The sequence below is a fragment of the Chrysemys picta genome, chromosome 8 (assembly GCF_011386835.1).
Source record: "Chrysemys picta bellii isolate R12L10 chromosome 8, ASM1138683v2, whole genome shotgun sequence".
Lineage (NCBI taxonomy): Eukaryota > Metazoa > Chordata > Testudines > Emydidae > Chrysemys > Chrysemys picta.
This window is the reverse complement of record NC_088798.1, coordinates 91962036-91983335: the sequence shown is the minus strand read 5'-3', so window position 1 is coordinate 91983335 and position 21300 is coordinate 91962036. Positions and strand designations below refer to the sequence as shown.

Here is a 21300-nt window from a genome sequence, read left to right as displayed (position 1 = left end):
AGAATAAAGAGAACAGCGTAAAATCAAACAGCTCTGGCCAGAGTCTGCTCTCTCTGAGGCTAGGTCTACACTACCCGCCTGAATCGGCGGGTAGAAATCGATCTCTCAGGGATCGAATTATCGCGTCTCGTCGGGACGCGACAATCGATGCCCGAATCGACGCTCTTACTCCACCAGCGGAGGCGGGAGTAAGCGCCGTCGATGGGGAGCTGCGGAGGTCGATTTTGCCTCCGTCCTCACAGCGGGGTAAGTCGGCTCCGATACGTTTAATTCAGCTACGCTATTCGCGTAGCTGAATTTGCGTATCTTAAATCGACCCCCCCCCCCGTAGTGAAGACCTGCCCTTAGAAAAATCTCCATTGGCTTTAATACCACTGGTGCAACTAAGAGCAAAATCTGGCACGTGTGTGGAATAGTTAATTGTACAAATATGTGCCTGCAGGGTAATGTTATAAAACAATACAGGGTCTTAGTCATACAATAAAAAATGATGACCTTGGCAACTGTCTACCAAACTCCAGAAATTGGAAGTTGAGGGTGCTCAGAAACTCAGAGGAATTCAGCATCTTACATGGTGGGGATGTATCCAGAATGAAATGAATGTAACCAGGTCTCAACATTCAGCTGAAAAGGTCACTGCACTCTTGAAGAGTTTGGGTCATTGTAGTAATGCGTGTGTGTATGGTCGGTTCTACAGTAATGAATATTTTGGCTCTATGATGAAGCCTCCTCTTCTAACATCTTCCCCTACTCCCAACAAAAAAGATTTTCTCCAGGATTTTGTGCAATGTGATACATTATTACACATCTAGGGAAAACTGCATTTTGAACCCTCCAGACTTTGATTCCTATTAGTGGAGGAAGATTGTGTCCTATGAGTCAGTCATTCAGATTCCCCTAGTTATACTAAGCTATACTGTATTATTGATTTCTTCTGGCCCTCTTTTTTTTCTAATGACAGTTTTGTTTTTTTGGTTTGTTTTTGTTTTTTGCCTCATTGGCGCAGATCTTTAGCTGGCATAAACAGACATAGATTTATTGACTACAGTGCTGATTTATGCCAGTTGAACATTTGGCGCATCATTTTAACCCAGATAGAAACTCACATGCTTCTTGATTTCTCTTTTTAGTTAGGTTTCCCCAATGGCTTTCTGCTCCTAATTCTTGCCTTCATTGCACGTGCTCAAACAGGATCAGTTGTCCCTTCTGCAGAGGCCATAGAAGCATCCAGGCTGTTAACTAGATGGCACTTTACATGTCACCATTTCAAAGCTCTGAGCCTTTTTCCCTGGTCATGTTTTCCATGTTGTTCATACAGCGATATGCCTCTGTGTCTCATGCTACATGCTGTGCATTCATTCCCCTGAAATTAAAAGTACTTTGGATCAAAAATAATAAACAAGTAGGGCAGGGCAGCTAGTTAAAAATAAGCTGGAGCAACCTTCAGTGTTCTCTCATATGCAGTTACATTAAATGACTGTATGACTAGCAGTGACCACTGTCACAACCATTTACCTGATGACTGCTGGAATTCCTAATATAGGAACGTCCGTACCATTAGGCACCAGAGCTGAAATTGCACAGCAAAATGCAAATCTGAATTATCCTTGCTTGAGTGCATGCTAACAAATGATCTCTCTGTTAGCATCTCCAACTTTCAAACGCTGTACTGAAAATGTTACTACATTATTTAGAAGGAGCGGGTGGAGCAGGTTGATTTCCTGCCACCGCTATTACTGATGCGCTAGAAGTTCTTGAAAAAGACAAGCTGAAGGTACTCTGTTATTAAAAGAGATGCCATATTTTATTCATTTTGATGACAAGCATACAGGGCCTGATCCAAATCCCATTGAAATTAATGGGAGTCTTTCTAGTGACTTCAATGGGTTTTGGATCAGACCTATGATTTTCAGCACATCAAATACACCTCTACCACGATATAACGCTGTCCTTGGGAGCCAAAAAATCTCACCGCGTTATAGGTGAAACCGCGTTATATCGAACTTGCTTTGATCCGCCGGAGCGCACAGCCCCGCCCCCCGGAGCGCTGCTTTACCGCGTTATATCTGAATTCATGTTATATCGGGTCGCGTTATATAGGGGTAGAGGTGTAGCTGAAAGGAAAGAGAGACAAAGCTCCTTTTTGTTGCTTCATGAAGTGAGGCTCTGCACCTCCGCTATCACCCCTTCTATTGTAATGGACATATTTTTACTAGAATTTTTAAATAGCCTCCAAACGCCTTTAGAATCAACTATAGTAGCTCCAAGTCCTTCATTTTCCATATGGGGGGCTCTTGTCATCATTCTGATAATATGTTCCTTCTCCAAGAGGTCCGATATGTCCTTTCAAGCATATAATATCACAATGAATTAGCTAGTATCTATGTCTACCAATGAAACAGAACTGCTTAGTTTTGTCCTAGGCTTTTTACTGCTAATAGCTAGAGAATCTCCTTTAACTTAAGAGTCAAGGGGTTGTGCATTTGGGCTCGGTCCCTGCAAAGCACTTAGGGCCTGACCCAAAGCCAATTGAAGTGACTGAGAATCTTTCTATTGACTTCAGTGGGTTTTGGATCAGACCCTTAAGAACATGTGTTGCTAACCATGTGAGTAGTTGCATTGACTTTGTCGGGATTACTCATCTGCATGCGATTAAGTGTTTTGATGTATCAGGGTCCTGGAGCATCAGAACAAGGGTTATATTATCACTGATGCTTGGATGTTCCAAGACATCATGGTGTACAGTATGGTGAAATCCAAGCTGGTCATGAATTTGTCACAATAAGAAATAGTGACAATGTCAAATTAAAAGAAGGACCTGAAAACTGACATAAGGTGCTCCCCTAACTCAATAGAGGTATACACAGAACTGACAATATTACTGTGCTCTAGTGGTCTGATTGAGACAAGCCTCCGGCATGTCCCAGGCAGGCAAGCTATACCTACTAAAGGTAGGAACAGTTGCACAGTGGGCTATGTGTAGTGACCATCACTGCCTTAGAGAGCATGTCGATATGGACCATACCGTTAAATCCTCAGCCATATCTCACAATGCCTCTCTATGGCTTTTGTCGAGGTGAGTTTGTAGAATGTCTCCTTGGGATGTCTTTTAGAGGTCAATATATTCTCCGTGTGTTTGTGGTCACCAATCACCAAAATTCAGACCATAATTTTAATGCAATCAATTCCTCAGGATTAAATTATTGCAAACATCTCTCCTTAAGTGATGAAGGGGCAACTTGTACCTTAGTTTGCAGGAAGAATAAAGTGCGTCATCAGGTGAGATGCTGGTACTGAAAATAGCTTCAAAATAAAATGAGTGTTAAGAAATAAATGCTGTAAATCTGTTGGAAAGGTGGTGCTGGTGACATTAATCTCCAGACAGAAAATATCCAGCTCAAATGAGTCTGTGAACATTAGCATCATCAGCAGCAGAACTGAGGGTATGAACAGAAATGCCTCTGATTATATACTGCTATTTATAGATTAAGGACAAACTTTTAAAGAAAGAGAGGTGAGGAGTATTCATTGCTTTCAAAATATAATCACAAATCACCACTGTGCTTGCCAGCCAAATGCTCAGATATTGTTGAGTGATACAGGCTGAAAAGAGAAAATAATAAATCCACTCCAAAAGGAGAAGTTTGGACAAGGCACTCAAGAAAAACAAGGTTTTTTTCCCCCTTTGTCAAACCCTCACGCAGTAGATATGGGCAAACTAGATTATAAAAATAAATGTTTCACCAAAAAATTGAACAGATCCCCAAATCATTTTACAGGTTTTCTATTGCTGTGAACTTTTTTTTTTAATCCACATTTTTTTATTTTGTCCCATTTTCATGCACCTTTGTTCTCCTGTGTTGCAGGTGGGACCAGAAATATTGAAATAACAACAAAACTTTGCATTTCCACAGCATTACTCATCCAAGGATCACAAAGTTATTTGCAAACATTTTATGGTATTAAGACTCACAGAGCTCCATGAGATGGGTACTTGTTATTAAATCCATTTACACATGGTGATACTGATAAAGATGAAGAGGTTTTTGCCTGTAGTTGCAGAGAACATCCATGGAAGAGTTAGGATTGCAGCCCAGATCACCTGACTTCCAGCTATATTCTACTTGGAATAACTTTACATCAATTGAATACCAGGCTATAAACTACTGCAGGGGGAAAATTGGAATGGAAGTGAGCAATCATGCTGATGTTGAGACCAACTTTGTGAAGAAAAAGATTGTGTGATATTATATTTTACTATTTGTCTGATTGTGAAAATACTGATAATGGGAGAGATTATTAAAGGCACAAGCAATAGATAGGCACCTAATTCCCATTGAAAGTCAATGAGAATTGCACCTAACTGCCATTTGTGCCTTTGAAAATTCTCCCCCTATTGTCACGATGCAAAAACACAGTGGGGCCAAGTTAAGGTTGAATAGGATACCTGAACTTCGGTATTTACTGAGCTTTGGTGGTTTAACTCTGCAACCTAAATGTTCCAGTAACAGATTTTTTGCTATGGAATTATCCAACTATCAAAGAAGAAATAAACATATCAGAAAGGACAGAAAAGCTGAAGGTTCCAATATAATATAATTACATACAGGAACTTGAGACAGTGTGTGTGTGTGTGTGTGGGGGGGGGGGATTATCTCCAAAATTCCATTTCAGCTACTGAGAAATTGTTAATAAAAGTTAGTTGGTGGTAATTGGCCCAAATTCTTTTAGCCATATGCAGTCTCATGCAAGGATACATGAAAGCTGATACCATCTGTGGATGGCAGTTTATAATTCTTAATGAGTCAAGGTTTATCCTTACAACCAGCATGTTTCAGCAGACACTGCCCACACATACCAACAGGAAGATTTCCTCTAGATTTGCCCCCACTTGTGCCAGAGGAGGGGAAGGGAACTTTCACTTAGAACCCAAAAGAGGGAGAAAGGAGACAAGAAGGAGAAAGAGGAGGAAAAAAGGAGAGAAGAGAGTTCTCCCTGGCATTAAAATATGTGCCTCCTTCCTATGATATGATGACTTTTTGATCAATAGGAACATACTAATATTATGCCTTTGGTATGTTATCTTCTCTGTGACCCACTTAAAGCTGCAGAGAGCACTTGAACTTTACAAATATAATGTGCATATACATTTTAATGCCTCTTAAGGTGAGGGACTAAGAACAATGGCTTGAACAAGTACAGTCTTCTGTATATCCAAGGCAACAGTAGGTGATGCAGAATGACTCTGAAGCCTGGAAGGTAGAATTAATCTTTCTTGACTCCAACAACGGTCTCCATTTACTTGGACTATGATCAGGACTTAGCTTTAGTAGTGTATAGCCACTTTGTAAGATTCCCTGCCATGTCCACCACAGCTCAGTCAGGGCTTGAATTCAGGTCTCTGGAAGGGGGAAAACTAGTGCACTCAGCTACTGTAGTGCCACCCAATTCCAGTTAACAGCTTTCTCTTTCATTTGTTCCATCCCATTCCAGTATGTGGGTGCTGACCAAGGTAGGCCAGTGTTTCACTTACAGCAGCTGAGCTGAGAGAATGAGATAGCAGAGGGTTTAGCTTGGAAGGGACCCAAGGGTCTAATCCATTGGAAAGCTGAGTGACCATACTAATGTAATGTTCCACCTCCACTATGACAACACTGACTATCTTGCTGCCTCATGTTGCTGACTGATAAATGGAGCAAGTGCTGGTTTTAGGTCTGGAGGCAGATACTGTCCTATTTTTCCAGATGGAGGTTAGAGTGAAGAAGGCAGGGTGCCATCTGGAAGGAGAGCGGTCTTGCCTTGCAGGTGCACAGCAGGAAAACTATAGGTTTGAAATAAAAACATGTATATTATATATATAGCATATGGGATGGTCCTTTGGAGCCCAGCTTATCATGTTATTAAGAGTCCTGCCGTTCCAAAGGGTGCATTCTTCACAGCAGCATGAAGCTCCATAACAAGGCCCAGAGCAAGAATCTCTCAGATATTTAACTGGTTTTGGAATAACGGTTTATTTTATAGCTCAAGGTACAGCCAGTTTTTGCTTCCATTTATCTGAATGGCTTGGATTTCCCAGAGCTGTTGAAAATGACAAGCCCTTGAAAACTTGTGGGAAGTTTTAGTGAGATGCTGTGATAGCAGACCTGCCAAACAACAGAAGTTATAGACACTAGGGTGCATGCAGTGCACAGGTGAGACCAGAGTACAGAATTAAATTAGGACATATTTATCAAAAAGCAATATTCGGCTTCATATTGGACATATTCTTTCATAATACATTAATGTAGAGTTGGGAATGGGTATGGAGGTGTATGGAAGGCCTTGGGGAAACAGACTGAACTAGTTTGATGAATTCTAGGATCCTCAAAAGCAACAGAATGTCTCTTTTTCCAAAAGCCCTGAAAGGCTGGCTAGATTTTAAACTACTCAAAACCATGTGGTATGAAGTACTGGTACTGTGTGCAGGTGATCAGGTTGCCCCATCATGGCTGACCCACAGGTAGCATAAGAGACCCATCACTACTACCAGCTGAAGGAGATCTCCAGGTGCAGAGGGCTATGTTTTTCTGATGCTAAAGAACCAGAGTTCTAATCCTGCCATTGTGGAGTAGTGGCTGTGGATGTGTGAGATTTATCTGGAAATGGTGTGTGGGGATGTATCATCCCTACACCAACCTAATGGAAAGTTCCATGAGGAGGTAAGGGTCACGATGGGACACTTGCCAGGTAAACAAACATGGCCTTATGTAAGGCCCCCTGGTGGTCTAGGATTATATAAGATGATCATGGCCTTATGTAAGACCCCCTGGTGGTCTAGGATTATATAAGATGATCATGGCCTTATGTAAGGCCCCCTGGTGGTCTAGGATTATATAAGATGAGGTAAACAAATCATGGCCTTATGTAAGGAACGGTTGAACCAATCAGTGTGGGGCTATACATGTGATAAACACATGATTCTCCTTCTTGTCCAATCCGTAGATGTGTTATTATAGCCTAATTGTGTTATGTAATGTAGAGAAAAAACTATAAAAGAAAGCTTGCAATAAACAGAATTCGGATTCAGCTTGCAACCACATTGGTCGTGTGCTTTATCCGCTCCGCATGGAACCCCACAAATGGTGACCCCGACGTGATTCGGCTTGGACATCAAGGCAGCCAGGACTTTGCCCAGAGTGAGCTAGCAGAGATCATACTAGACACAGCCGCCAGTGAAGCAGGGATCAATGTTCTCAGACAGTAGACCCAACAGGTGTTGTCTCAAAAGCTGAGCAAAGAGAAAGCAGATCCAACCAGAAAAAGGATCTGAGTGGTCAGACTCTATGTCATCTCTCATGAAGAAACTGGAACAATTGAATTTAGATATTGAAGAGGCTCTCAGTGCTGGCTCTTCTCCTTCCAGCACTCCTTCTACCAAAAAGCGCAAACAGCCGTGCTCTGTTAAGGTGGAGACAGGCCTTCTTCACAAAGATCATCAAAGAAAGGAAATCTGTGGGAATAAGCGGGCAGGCTACCAAGATTTAGATGGTTTGCCAAGCTCAGTGTCAACTGGAGCACGACCAAAAACTGAAGCGTTCGGTGAAGAAAAGGCGGAGGTGGTAGCCGCTCAGGAGGTACCGGAGGATACCGGCTCCTGGTCGTCCGAGAGAGACGTTCGTGAGCTCACAGCCGACTAAAGCGTTTGGTGAGAAAAGGCGGAGGTGGCAGCCGCGGCAGGAGGTACCGGAGGATACCGGCTCCTGGTCGTCCGAGAGAGACGTTCGTGAGCTCACAGCCGACTGAAGCGTTCGGTGAGAAAAGGCAGAGGTGGCAGCCGCAGCAGGAGGTACCGGAGGATACCGGCTCCTGGTCGTCCGAGAGAGACGTTCGTGAGCTCACAGCCGACTAAAGCGTTCGGTGAGAAAAGGCGGAGGTGGCAGCCGCGGCAGGAGGTACCGGAGGATACCGGCTCCTGGTCGTCCGAGAGAGACGTTCGTGAGCTCACAGCCGACGGAAGCGTTCGGTGAGGAAAGGCGGAGGTGGCAGCCGCGGCAGGAGGTACCGGAGGATACCGGCTCCTGGTCGTCCGAGAGAGACGTTCGTGAGCTCACAGGTGAGCGGCTAAATTTATTAAAATGGGCTCTGCTTTGTCTGCAGAGGAGGAGACGGTGCATGATTTTTTATTACGCATCGCTAAAAAGCGGGGAGAAAAGCTTCCCTCTGACGCGTTGTCCCATTTGTTGAAATGGGGGCAGAAACGCGGGAATGTACAAACAGGGCCTTCAGCTACAGGACATGCTAAATCAGTTGTCCCATTTGGCCGGTGAGAGCCATCCCCCGCAGTCCCACACATTGCGAGCCCTGAACCAGCCCGGCTTTCCTGTCACCAATAATGTTTGTACCCCAAAGTTCCGGGCGGAGTTCCCGGGGCAGGGTGAGCAGTTGCGGAATAGGTTGAAAAGAATGGCGGAGCCAGGCTTATCTAACTTTAAAAGGACATATAGGAAAAAACCACCGGATAAGATCCCTCCGGCGAATGATGTAGCTACCCCCTGTCCTCGTTGTGGTTTGTGGGGCTGCGCGATTGGGTGCACTGGATGGAATAACGTGTCCACGCACCGGCCACTGGACGCCGCCATGCAGAAGCCAAACGACGACCCCGCGGCACTGGACTTGCACTTGTTGTTTGCTACAACCTAGACACCTGATAATGCTGTACTTCTGTTTGTTCGGACTCCTTATTATAGGAGCAGGGGTCTTTGTATGTCCAAACTCTGAACCTTTTGTTAACCCACGACAAAATGTTTGGATCACCTGGGCGAACCAGACTGGCCAAGAAGCCCTTTTTGCTTGTCCATGGCCACCCCATCGGATCCCTTTAGAACATGTCTTATTGGCTATCCTTATTTACACCCCAATGGTTTTCGTGGGTATTTATGTAATGTTATGTTTTTTAATAGTTCTCCATATATTTCCCAGTTGTTAAATGTCACCTGTCGTCAGTTTTATAGGTTCAAAAAAAGTAGTCAGGTGGCTAGTAATTGTCCTAATGTTAGTTGGACCCTCCTATAGGCCTTATTTAAGAAAAAGGGGGGAGGTGTGGGGATGTATCATCCCTACACCAACCTAATGGAAAGTTCCATGAGGAGGTAAGGGTCACGATGGGACACTTGCCAGGTAAACAAACATGGCCTTATGTAAGGCCCCCTGGTGGTCTAGGATTATATAAGATGATCATGGCCTTATGTAAGACCCCCTGGTGGTCTAGGATTATATAAGATGATCATGGCCTTATGTAAGGCCCCCTGGTGGTCTAGGATTATATAAGATGAGGTAAACAAATCATGGCCTTATGTAAGGAACGGTTGAACCAATCGGTGTGGGGCTATACATGTGATAAACACATGATTCTCCTTCTTGTCCAATCCGTAGATGTGTTATTATAGCCTAATTGTGTTATGTAATGTAGAGAAAAAACTATAAAAGAAAGCTTGCAATAAACAGAATTCGGATTCAGCTTGCAACCACATTGGTCGTGTGCTTTATCCGCTCCGCATGGAACCCCACAATGGTGTCTATTATTTATAGCATATGATTTCATTGCAATGTGAGTAGACAGCTTTTTGCGCCAAGTCTCCTTCTCCCTCAACGTGTAGGTCCTTGACTACTCTTGTATTCAGGGAACATCAATTCTCAGGCAAGTTATACGAACCACATCACATTTTTTAAAATATATATTTGTTCTTATTAGAATATATATGACAGAGGTCTTTTAAGAGCAGAGATAATGCTTATGTCCATTTCAGTTGCTCCTAAAATACTTTAATTAACTGGCAAGTATGTATGTGCATCATTATCTTCTACTCGATGAAATCAGAACTCATCAGCTATGTGTCATAGGCCCTGTATTTCTAACCTCTAATGTAGTAGTTCTCAACCAGGGGCCCAGGGCCCCCAATGGGGCCTTGATCAGGTTTCAGGAGGGCTTCCAAGCATTAGACTTGCTGGGGCCCAGGGCAGAAGCTGAAGCCCCACTGAATGGGGCTGAAGCCCAGGGCCCTGAGCCTCACCACCCAGAGCTGAAGCTGAAGCCTGAGCAATGTAGCTTTGAGGGGGACCCTGTGGCATGGGTCCCCAGGCAATTGCCCTGCTTGCTAGCCCCCAACACTGGCCCTGGCTTTTATATGCAGAAAACCAGTTATTGCGGCACATGTGGGCTGTGGAGTTTTTATAGCATGTTGGGGAAGCCTCAGAAAGAAAAAAGTTGAGAACCTCTGCTCTAATGGTCATTCTTCTTAAGCAAGACATGGTGGATGAGGTAATATCTTTTACTAGACCAACGTCTGTTAGTAGGAGAGACAATCTTTCAAGCCACACAGAGCTCTTCTTCAGGTTCTTCAATGCAAGAAGTGGGAAATTGCAACATTACTCACTTAAATTTGGCCTGGCTGCCCCAAATTTCAGTGAATAGCGTTGCAACGCCACTCATATTTGGCACCTGGTTTTGTGTGTGTGCACGTGTGTGTGTGTTTGTTTTATGGTACTTGAACTGATGGCATCAAAATTGCACCTTGAAACAAACTGTGGCTGCAACTTTTGAACAAAAAAAATCATAACTTTCTTATTGCCTTCAATAAAAGTTATGGCTAGAAAGGATCCAGCAAAGGTGGAGACACTGGGTTGTTTATAAGGCTTGAAATAAAACTCATCATTCAGATTAAGGAAAACAAACAAATCTCCCATAAAATATACTTAAAGCAAGAAAAAGAGTCAGGAAACATTGTCATTGTTTAGTGTGTAATGACTCCAGGTCTCTGTAGGCCAGCATGTGAAAGTTTGAGAGCTGTGCTTGAAATTTTCATGGAGTCTCTGTCAAGCTGTTGCTTTTCCAAAGATGGACAAAATTCAGGCCTGATGTAAAGCAAATTAAACTCAATGGAAAATATCCATTGACTTCAAAGGGCTTTGTATCAGCCCCTTAGTGGGATTACAACCCAAACTGGAAAGACATAAGCAACCGTGCAAAACTATTCTTTGTCTGTTGGCGGAAAGGACTAAATCAACCAGGAACATGTAGATTATTGCCATGCATTTTAGCAAACTGCACCATGCTGGCCAGATACACAAAAATGATCAAGGAATAAACAAGTCTCATTATTTGGAATAGCATCTTCCTGTCACTAAAAGAAGAACAGGAGGACTTGTGGCACCTTAGAGACTAACAAATTTATTAGAGCATAAGCTTTCGTGGACTACAGCCCACTTCAGTGGGCTGTAGTCCACGAAAGCTTATGCTCTAATAAATTTGTTAGTCTCTAAGGTGCCACAAGTCCTCCTGTTCTTCTTTTTGCGGATACAGACTAACACGGCTGCTACTCTGAAACCTTCCTGTCACTAATATCTATAGTTGCAGAACAGAGCAAGTTCAGCCAGTCACATACAATTGTGTAGTCCTGAATATAAATTACATATAGGGGTAAGTTCACAAGTACAGATAAAACCAGACCTGACCCTACCCTTTGTTTATAACTTCAAATTAACCTTTTGTGGCGTTTGAAAACATTTTAACATTTTTCATTTGTCTTTGCATCTTCTGGCTCCAGACACGATCTGAAATACAAGGAGTAGGTGAATGACAAATCGCTTACTTGTAATACTTTCGACATAGACAAAAAAAAAAAAAATCTGTTCTCTGTTACACTAGTATAAATCAGTGTCAATAAAGTGAGGCTGGATTTAAACCCCTGGATTTAAACCCCTGGAAAGGAGTCCAGAATTTGGCATTGGCTGCTTGACTCCTCGGTGGAAAATTTATTCATCCAGGATTTGAAGCTGTGCTCTGAGTATTTTAGTAACACAGTTGTTTGCTGTTGAGCTATTGGAAGGGCCCAGCAATGATAGTGGGAGACAATCCTGAAGTGAGACTGCACATCCGAAGCTGCTTAGGGAGCCACAGGTACTGATCGAATAAAAGCCTGTCTCCCACCCAGGAAAAAAGGGAATGCATTGAGTCCTCTGATTTTGATTTCCTGTCTCTCACAGCAATACCTGGATCCTGTCAGTAAATTCCAGTGACAGGGGGATCTGTATGACACACATGTTTTCATCCTATTTTTGGACTAGTCATTGGCAAAGTGTTGTCAGCATCTTCTCAGCATGAACTGTTAGAGCTGAGGCAGAGTCCAATGGCAAACTCTGCCTACCCGTCAATGCGGATCCCTTAGGGAAGTTGGTATTGTGGTTGTTGGGATTACAACCCAATTTCAGTTCTAGGGAGTTTTCATTTTCATTCACCGTAATACGATCCCTACTCACCCCCTGTCCCTACAATAAGGAGCATTACATTCATTTAAAATATTAAAATATATTTTTCTTTATAAAAGGTGCATTAGTGTAAGTTCTAGTTCTTTGAAGGTTCTTTAGGGCTTCAGTGTTTCCATGATATTGGCTGTATAGTGGATTTAATGCCAGTATAGATTATAGGAAACTTCCCAGAGCAGAAAAACCATTAAGTACCATAGAGATATGAGGTTTTCTTGCAACTCAGAAAGAGTGCACATGCAGTATTATCTCCTTTGCTATATTAACAATGTGCTCCATATCTGCAAGCTGAAGGTTTAACAATGCCCTTACAGCATGTGGAATATTATAAATCTGGAAAATACCCATTGAAACTCATGTTACTGTTGGCCTTTAATTTGTGCCCACAGCATCCACAGGGGATTTATAGCACAGCCTGCTAGTGCGCCCTGCAATTCACCCCCCCCCCCAGTGCGAACTACGGGGCCATGTAGACGAGCCCTCAGTGCCCGCAATACGTAGTAAAAGCTGTCAGTGTCAATGGCTGTGACAAGCTGCCAACCCTCTGGCACGTGCCTAGCACATCAGCAGCACAGGCCAAGAGTGGGCGGGAGAGCTCTTTTGCAAGTGCTTCAGATTAAAACAGGCACATGTGGCTGGAATGGGGTGGTGATCCGATGGTATTGGGATAACTCAGATTGTTAACAGGGAGCTAATATACTCAATGCAATGGCAAAAACAGAGGCCAATAGGAGCAGTAAAGTTAATTGCCTCTGTACAACAGCAATCTATCAAGTGCCTTTTGCTGTGCTTTACTGTGAAGTTAATGGATGAAATCCTGACACCATTGAAGTCAATAGGAGTTTTGTTACAGAAGGGGATAGGAGTGGGGTAGCCCCTTTAAATTTTGGGAGCTCTCTAGTGGCGCTCATTGTGTTCTGTGTTTTGGATGCCTCCAGTAGTCAGTAGAATAATAGGACTTGCATTGCATGTTTGTGTATATTGAGTAAAGATGGTTATTTGGGACTCAGCTATACCAAGTGGGTTCTTCATATTATTTTTATTTAGAGCAAGAGACACAACACCTGTTAACTTAAGTGGGCCAGAATGTCACTCAGTTTTGTTTAGGACAGTGGATATCTGCAGTATAAAGGGGATAACATACAAAATAACGCGTAACATAAAAATGTTAAATATGCCTCTGATGGCTGAAGAATGACACTAGTCACGCTTTCATATTCATGTCCCTAGACTATCCAGTACACTTGGTTGGCAAGTAATTAAAATTCCCTCCTCTGGCTCTTGGATGATTTGATCACTAACAGACTTGTATGTTTCTGTTTTGATGTCTCACCGAATCCTGGAGAATTCATATAGGTCCAAAACAGAAAGAACTCAACATATAGTTGGCAATCCTTAAAATTCTGCCAGTTTTGCCTTAGATAGCCCTATACTAAGGGCTGGTCCACACTGGGGCAGGGGATCGATCTAGGAAACGCAACTTCAGCTATGAGAATAGTGTAGCTGAAGTCGACGTTTCCTAGATCGAACTAAGTTTACTTACTGCGGGTCCACGCGGCGCAGGCAAGCTCCCCCATCGACAGTGCTTCCTCCTCTCGGCGAGCAGGAGTTCCGCAGTCGATGGGGGAGTGCTTCTGGGATCGATTTATCGCGTCCAGATGAGACACGATAAATCGATCCCAGAAGATCGATCTCTACCCGCCGAATCGGGCGGGTAGTGTGGACCTACCCTAATTTAGGGGAAATTATTTTTATGAAGCAGGATGACCTTTATTATGCTATTTGGGTTACATGCAGTCTCGTAGCAAAGGAACATGTATAGATCATTTATGATCTAAAACTATACTGCATTATTAACAACTGCTTCAAGTTACAAACCAGCACATGGTCTAATAATTACTTCTCTAAAGTGATTGGACTAGCATGCAGCCACCTGATGATCAGGGTGGCTTAAAACCACCTTATGTTACATTCCACTACTGAGCTGCAGGAATTCATTCAAAATTGGTGCAGCAGTGCAGAAAATGGGTGAAAATGACAAAGGCCTCATCCCAAGAACAACTTCCACCATGCTTTTAATTGCCAATGAAGTTAGCACAAGTTGTTTATTTTTTAGGCCTCCCAACGTTGCCAGAGCCTCTTAAATGAACAGATTTGATAGTAGTCAAATGGGATATTAGTGGAAGGCAGTTTCCCAAAATTAAGAAAAAGATAGAGTTGCCTCTTCCTAGGCTGAAATTCTATAGTGTGTTTGGTGTAGCTGAACTCTGCGTAAATGTTTGTACAAGGTGTTCCTGAGTTTACTGGACCTCTGAGTAATGCCAGTAATAACACAGTTAGAACTGTAACAAATAAGGGGGCTGAGGTAATATCATATCTGATTACTTCCCCTTTCTTGCACTTCACTCTACTCTCCTGCTGACACAGAAGCCAGAGCTCAGTCCTTCCAGGACTAGGATTTAATGTTACACTTCTGAGGGAGAGAGACATACAATTTCTTAACAAATAACATTTAATAAGTATAAACAATCTAAAAGCAATATTAGGATTAGTTGTGTCTGTTTCTCTCAAACCACTATTATGTGATAGCCCTTTGATGTTCCTAACCAAAACTTCCACACCTGTTGCTATTACAAAATATTGAAGAAACGTATACCTTGTACCCACACATATACACACACTTCCCTCCAGCTTTCTCATGGAGTGAGTCCTGTGTGCAGTTCAAAACATTTGTCTCTTGAAATTCGTACAACTAGAGATGGGTGTCAGTTCCACCGTCTGCTCTCACCTCCTCTGAATCTCTTCAGCAACAACAGTCCCAGACTCTCACAACTAGCGGTAACGTCCAGTCTCCTTCATTTCTCCCTTTTATTGCTTCTTCTCTGATGTGGAAGATAAGATTAATTTGTTCATGAGACTGGCAGAATGCCTTTCCTATTTGTTGGTGTGTATTGTTATGCATGCCCATATGGGTGTCTGGAGGCTGGTATAAATGACAGATCTAGATTACTTTATGTGGGACATAATTATTTCTTTAAACAGTGTCTTTCATCCTGAAGAATCTCAAAGCTTAAACTGAGATATTCAGACAATACACAAGGATTACTTCTTCCACTGCTGCAATGCAGCTCCCTATGGACGTGCTGATTCTAGAGTACGTGGCATATCTGTAACATTTTTGCATTTCATTATGAACTCAAAACCAAGCCAGTCTCACAGAAAACTAAACCGAGATGGCAAATATTTTTGAGAAAAAAATGTAAGATCAACCAAGCCAGTGATGGGGCCCAAACTGATGAAAACATTCAAATCTCAAATGTTTATAGTTTCTGGTGCAAAAATAACAGCTTTGTTTCTATTAATTATTATTATTATTAATAATTATTTGTATAACAATAGTGCCTAGAAGGCCCAACCAAAACCATTGTGCTAGGCACTGTACAAACACAGAGTAATATACGGTTCAAGCCCCATGGAATTTACAATCTAAATAAACAACACAGAGAAGCAAAGCGATTTATCCAAGGTCACACAGCAGTTCAGTGGAAGAGCTGGGATTAGAACCCAGGGTTTTTGAGTCCCAATTCAGAGCCTATCCACTGGACTGCAAAAGGGCACATTTATTACAGAGTCACACAGAAAGAGATAAAGTTTTCATGCAAAAACTGGGGCTTTGGCCAGCCCTACGCAATTCTCAGCTCTCCCAGTATTCTTGTCTCTCTTTCCATTGTCTCTCCTTCCCCTGTGTCAGGTTTTTAATCTTCTGTCTGTTTTCATTTTGTTTTGTTGTAAGGGTGGAACATGCATGTGCTTCGGGGGGGGGGGGGGGGGGGAGAAGATGAGCTATTAGGGAGCACTGGGAAAAGCAAGGCTGTGTTGGTCCTTCCGGTCACTGAAGTGGAGAAGGCTGCAGGTTGTCAGGCACTGAAGTAATGCATTCTTATGATGCCTTCTGACTCCAGGCTGGAAAGGAACCAGCTGTTTGTGATATTAAGCACTGAGCCTGTGCTGTTGGCAATCATCTGGGCTCAAGTGAAGCTAGCTAAGCTTTGCTCTGGGGATTGTATGCAATGGGTTGTAGTACAGATCTGGAGCTGGTGGAAACAGGACCAGTACAGATATATTACACAAATTCCTGAAAAAACCTAGCCTGCTGTTGTACAGGAGCTAAGTGGGTCACTTGAGAAAGAGCAGTGGGACATTCTATTAGGGAGAGAACAGTGTTGCTTGTGATATTTCTATTACAAGAAGGCTCTAGGGCAAGTGCCGTGCTCTAGATAATGCCAAGCGAGAATGTACTGTGGAGAAGACATCTGCTGGGGGAAGGGAAGAGATGCAGCTCCAGAGCACGGTGGGCAGAACAGATGCTGCCATGGGACAAAATGAGGCCAAGCAGAATTCATTTCAAGAAATGGTCGCAATAGCTACTGAAGAAACCCATGTGCTTATTGAGTTTCACAAGATGCTTCATATTTTAGTGTGTGTAACTCAACGCATTGCATAATTTAATCAAGCAAGCCACATCCTACCCTTAAATGAGATGGGAATCTAAGATCTGGGGATAGAAGTGTCATCTGCATAGGGCATTGAGACTTCACATTCCCTGACAGATGATGCCTTACTCCCTAGAAGTAATATAAGCACTTAGTCTATTGTTTGCATCACACCGAGGAATTTCTCTCTCCCCACCACATTTATCCTGGCATCTGCTGTGACACTAATAGCTGTGGGCCAGTGGTGATTTCAGTTAACAAAAGCTGGTATTAGATTAATGCTAAAATGAAAACACTGCAAATACTTTCTCTGCAAAGATGCTGCTTAATTCCCATAAAATAGAATCTGGTCCAGCAAATTGTCCAGGAGACCTTAGTGCTAAATGACTTTCCTGGTAACCTTTCAGCAGGGAGAGAGAGTGTGGACAATTATGTTGACCTAGACGTAGACTTTCATATAGGTGACAGCCAGGTATATGCCATCACATAGACAAACCAGACCATTCCGGTGACCAGTTAGCAAAAGAAAAAGTTATGTCATGCATCAAATATATATAATAAACGCATAAAATGGACAGTGGAAGGGGAACCAGTGAAAGTCTTTAAGAAGGGGGGAGGATGTGGTTGTGCTTCTCTGCATGGCATGCTGCAGTCTTCTGAACAGCCTGGAGTTGGGGAGTGAGGAACTCAGGAGATTCATTGAAATAGGAGCGGAAAGATGTGAGGCACTGAGTGACACACGCATGCAGTATCAGTTCAGCAGAGTAACTATTGAGGGTGTTTGCTGGATGTTGATGATGTTGTGGAGGAGGTAACAGGTGGTCTTGCTGAGTTTAGTGTAAAGTGCAAGAGAGAACTCAGGTCTGTAGATGACTTCAAACTAAATTTGCAGACCTGACAGGCAAAAAGCAGGAGTAAAAAAGAGACAGGATTTGGCTTCGCTGGAGAAATGACTGAGGGAATAGATCTTGCTCAAGGAAAAGCTGTCCAAAAAGGCGACATTCAAAAGAAAAAAGTCAGGTGTTGATATATTCACTGTGTATGTGTATGTTGGACGTGTATTAAGGCCTTTTTAGATTCAGCTTTTACAGTCTGTTTTATTAAAGCATAAAAATAATTCATTACTGAGATATTAGTGCAGTCTTAACACAGCAGCACTAGAGATGCCACTCGTAATTAGGGTGATAATACAGAGCTAATGATTTGTTCTGAAACAACAAAGAATTATATAATTGAGTGACTGGACTCCAACCTCTTACTCACACAATAAATAAAAGACCTAGTGGTTAGGCTGATTTGCTATGTCATTACATTTCTGTACCTGTACTGCATTCAGGGAACATCCAGCCTGGCTTTAATTCAAAGCCTTAATTAGAAGTCTCATTCACTTTCAGGGATCAGCTGAAATGTTAAAGGCCAGACAACAACACTGAGTAAATGGGTGTCTTAGAAAATTATCTTATGATCTTATTAAAGAGAAAAATCAATGCTTTGTTGAATTTTTTTCTTAACCTTGTTACATGGAAGGAGACACTACATAAGCTCTATAATTTAGGATCTAAACCAATAGAGTCTATAGGCCTCTAAATAACCTCAATTATATGAATTTGGGCTAAAGTTTAAAGTCTGTCCTGTGGCTTTAGGCACTGAAAAGAGGAGAAGCAATGGAAAAGGCACAGGGTTGGGAATTAGGAAATCCATATTCTATTCCTTTCGCTGCCACTGATGTGCTGTTTGACCTTGGACAACTCTCTTCCCCGCTGTTTTTCCTCCTACCCTTTGTCTGACTTGACTGGTTAGTCTGTAAACTCTTTAGAATATCTCTTACCATGTAAGTGTACAAAGCCTAGTATAGTGAAGCCCTTTATCTTGGCTACCATAATGGAAATAATAAAAAGTGTGAGCTATGCAAAGAGCCGTTTCTAGTTGCGACAGGCTTAACACAGCACAGACGGATGCTCACCTCATAGGATTGCTGTCTGAGGACTTTGCGGGTCCAGCATTCCTGGTTCAAGTCTCAAAAGCAGTAACATGGAGGCTACCCAGGGCCGGCTCCAGGCACCAGCCCACCAAGCTTGTGCTTGGGGCGGCACCTGGATGGGGGCGGTGTGGTGCGGCGCGGCGCGGCGCTCCGGCTCCGGGGAGAGCGGGGCCACGGCCGGGCTCGCCACCCTCCTCCCAGGGCTCTGGCTGCCCTCCCCCCGGCCGCCGGGGAGAGCGGAGCCCCGGCCGGGGCTGGCCGCCCTCCCCCAGGCCGGGGCTGGCTGCCGGGGAGAGCGGAGCCCCGGCAGGGCTCGCCGCCCTCCCCCCCCGGAGCTCTGGCCGCCCTCCCCCCCGGAGCCCTCCCCCCGGCCGCCGGGGAGAGTGGAGCCCCGGCTGGGGCTCACCGCCCTCCCCCGGGGCTCCGGCCGCCCTCCCCCCCCACGCCCTCCCCTGCCGCGCGGGGGGGGGTCGGCCGGAGTCTTTTTTGCCTGGGGCGGCAAAAAAGGCAGAGCCGGCCCTGAGGCTACCCATGACTGGATGACTGCTAAATAGTGAATTTCACTCTTGTCCATGGCAGGCAAACACACCAGAAATTGCTTAAACAATACATTCCTTTCAATGCTCTTCCAGTCATTAAAAATACCCCCACAAAATGAAATATTTTGGGCAACCAAAGATTACAGTTTAAAAGTGTGATGAAATTCAACCCAGATATAATCACGCATGCAAGCTAGGCTCAAATTTGATCTGCCTTACAAACCCAGTGGAAAACATCTTCTGGACTTCAAGGATCTGAATTTGAGATCAGCTTCAGACCGCAACCCTATAGATTAAATTATAGGTGCTCTTTTGTACCTACAATTGTTTTCTGTCTGCAAACCAGGGCCAAGATTTTCAAAATCAGCTGCCTAAAGTTATGGTCCTAAATTCCTATTTAGGCAGTTATATAAGTGACCTGTTTTTTTTAAAGTGTTGAGCATCCAATAGTTGTCACTGCCTGTACTTTCACCAGATACCAACCAGATTACAGGCCGTAGCTTCAATGGGAGCTGCTGGGTGAAATCAGACCACTGGCAGTTAGATAGCCAAGTGATCTGAATTATGAGCACAATTAACTATTCCTGAAAATTGGAGACATATAAAGGGAACGCAGCTTGCAATATCTTTTCCTAAATATCTTTTCTTTTATGAAAACCATCACTCTGTCACACAACAATGTATGAGAAAAAAACCCTCACTCCTAAAAGTCATGAACTGAGAGGGGAGGGGTTTTTTTTGGAGGGTGGGGGAAAGGGGAGAAAGAAGATAAAAATATGTCAGAGGTCATCAAAAATCACACTAAAAATAACAATTATTTTACATTCTGGAGACACATCTTTCATCTGTACTTAAGGAATCCTAAACACCAATTCAGACAGGCCAATCTGCTGTGCTTAATTTGTAATGAAAGAGGTGCAGGGGCTCAAGCAATTTTTTTACATTCATAACTAATGCAGGAAGCCCAGACGTGCCGGGGCTCTGAACTGCCAAGCCTAGAGGCACCAGGGCTCAGCCCTGGTACAAATTAAGCACTACCAATCTATCCTAAATGTTGAGATTATTTTGGTTAATTAATGAGCAAATGATGTAGATCCAAAGACAGAACTGCGGGTTCTACATGTCTACTACCAGGGGGAAATGTATTGTTGAAAAGCGCTTGAAATTTCTCTCTCTTGTCACTTGGTGACCCAGGCTGGGGGGACTGAGCCATGCTTTCCTTTCTGCCTCTGGTAATAAAGGCTGGGATTATTCTCCTGGCTTCTGACTGATTATTATTATTGCAGGGCAGCTGTCACCCTGAGACAGTTCATGTTCAATTTGTTAGATTATGCAATCGCCCGGGTTCTGACATAATTACAGTATATTTGAGAAACTGGAAACACACAGCTGCAGGAATATTTGATAGGGGGAAAATCATTTATGAAGGGGGAAAAAGAAACCTGAGTTGAGCCTCCTGGAACCAGACTGCATTTACTTCTTTCAACTCTTCTTCATGAGCTTCTCTCTTTGGTATTTTTCTCTGTGTTGTGCATATGAGCGGCACTCCGTTGATGAGCCTCAGAGCTGGAATCTTCCATTTAGAGAAAGAACAGATTCAGCAGAAGGGAACCTTCATAGCAGAAATGAGGCTGGGTTTGCATACGCAGCTCTGCAGCAGAGCCAACACCTCTCTGCAGTAAATGGACACTACCGGCAAAATCTCTCTCTTTTCTGATGTGCTGTCTTCATTTAGGCCTCTAGCACTGTTAGCATTGGAAAAATCCCTCCTCAGCTTTGGCCAAAGAGCACACAGTGCAGTTGAGAAGGGGTGACCTTCGTACTCCTTGATCCCCTGGGCTTTCCCTCACTGTAATGCCGTGCAAAGTGTAGGCTGCTGTAAAGTTAGGCTGGCTGCCAATGGCCCCAAGAAGCCAATACAGCAGTGACATTAGTCGGTTGTAGGGATATCACAGCCATGCACCCTTAACTTGAGGACAATGGGGAG

At 43.5% G+C, this 21300-nt stretch overlaps 1 long non-coding RNA gene across 1 annotated transcript; it reads left to right on the top strand.

Annotated features, from left to right (window-relative positions):
- The first annotated feature begins 6654 nt into the window (after positions 1 to 6654).
- Positions 6655 to 9497, top strand: LOC135973180 (uncharacterized). The gene is made up of 2 exons (XR_010589885.1): positions 6655 to 7806; positions 8019 to 9497. It is a non-coding gene; the product is annotated as an uncharacterized LOC135973180 (long non-coding RNA).
- Positions 9498 to 21300: the final 11803 nt, after the last annotated feature.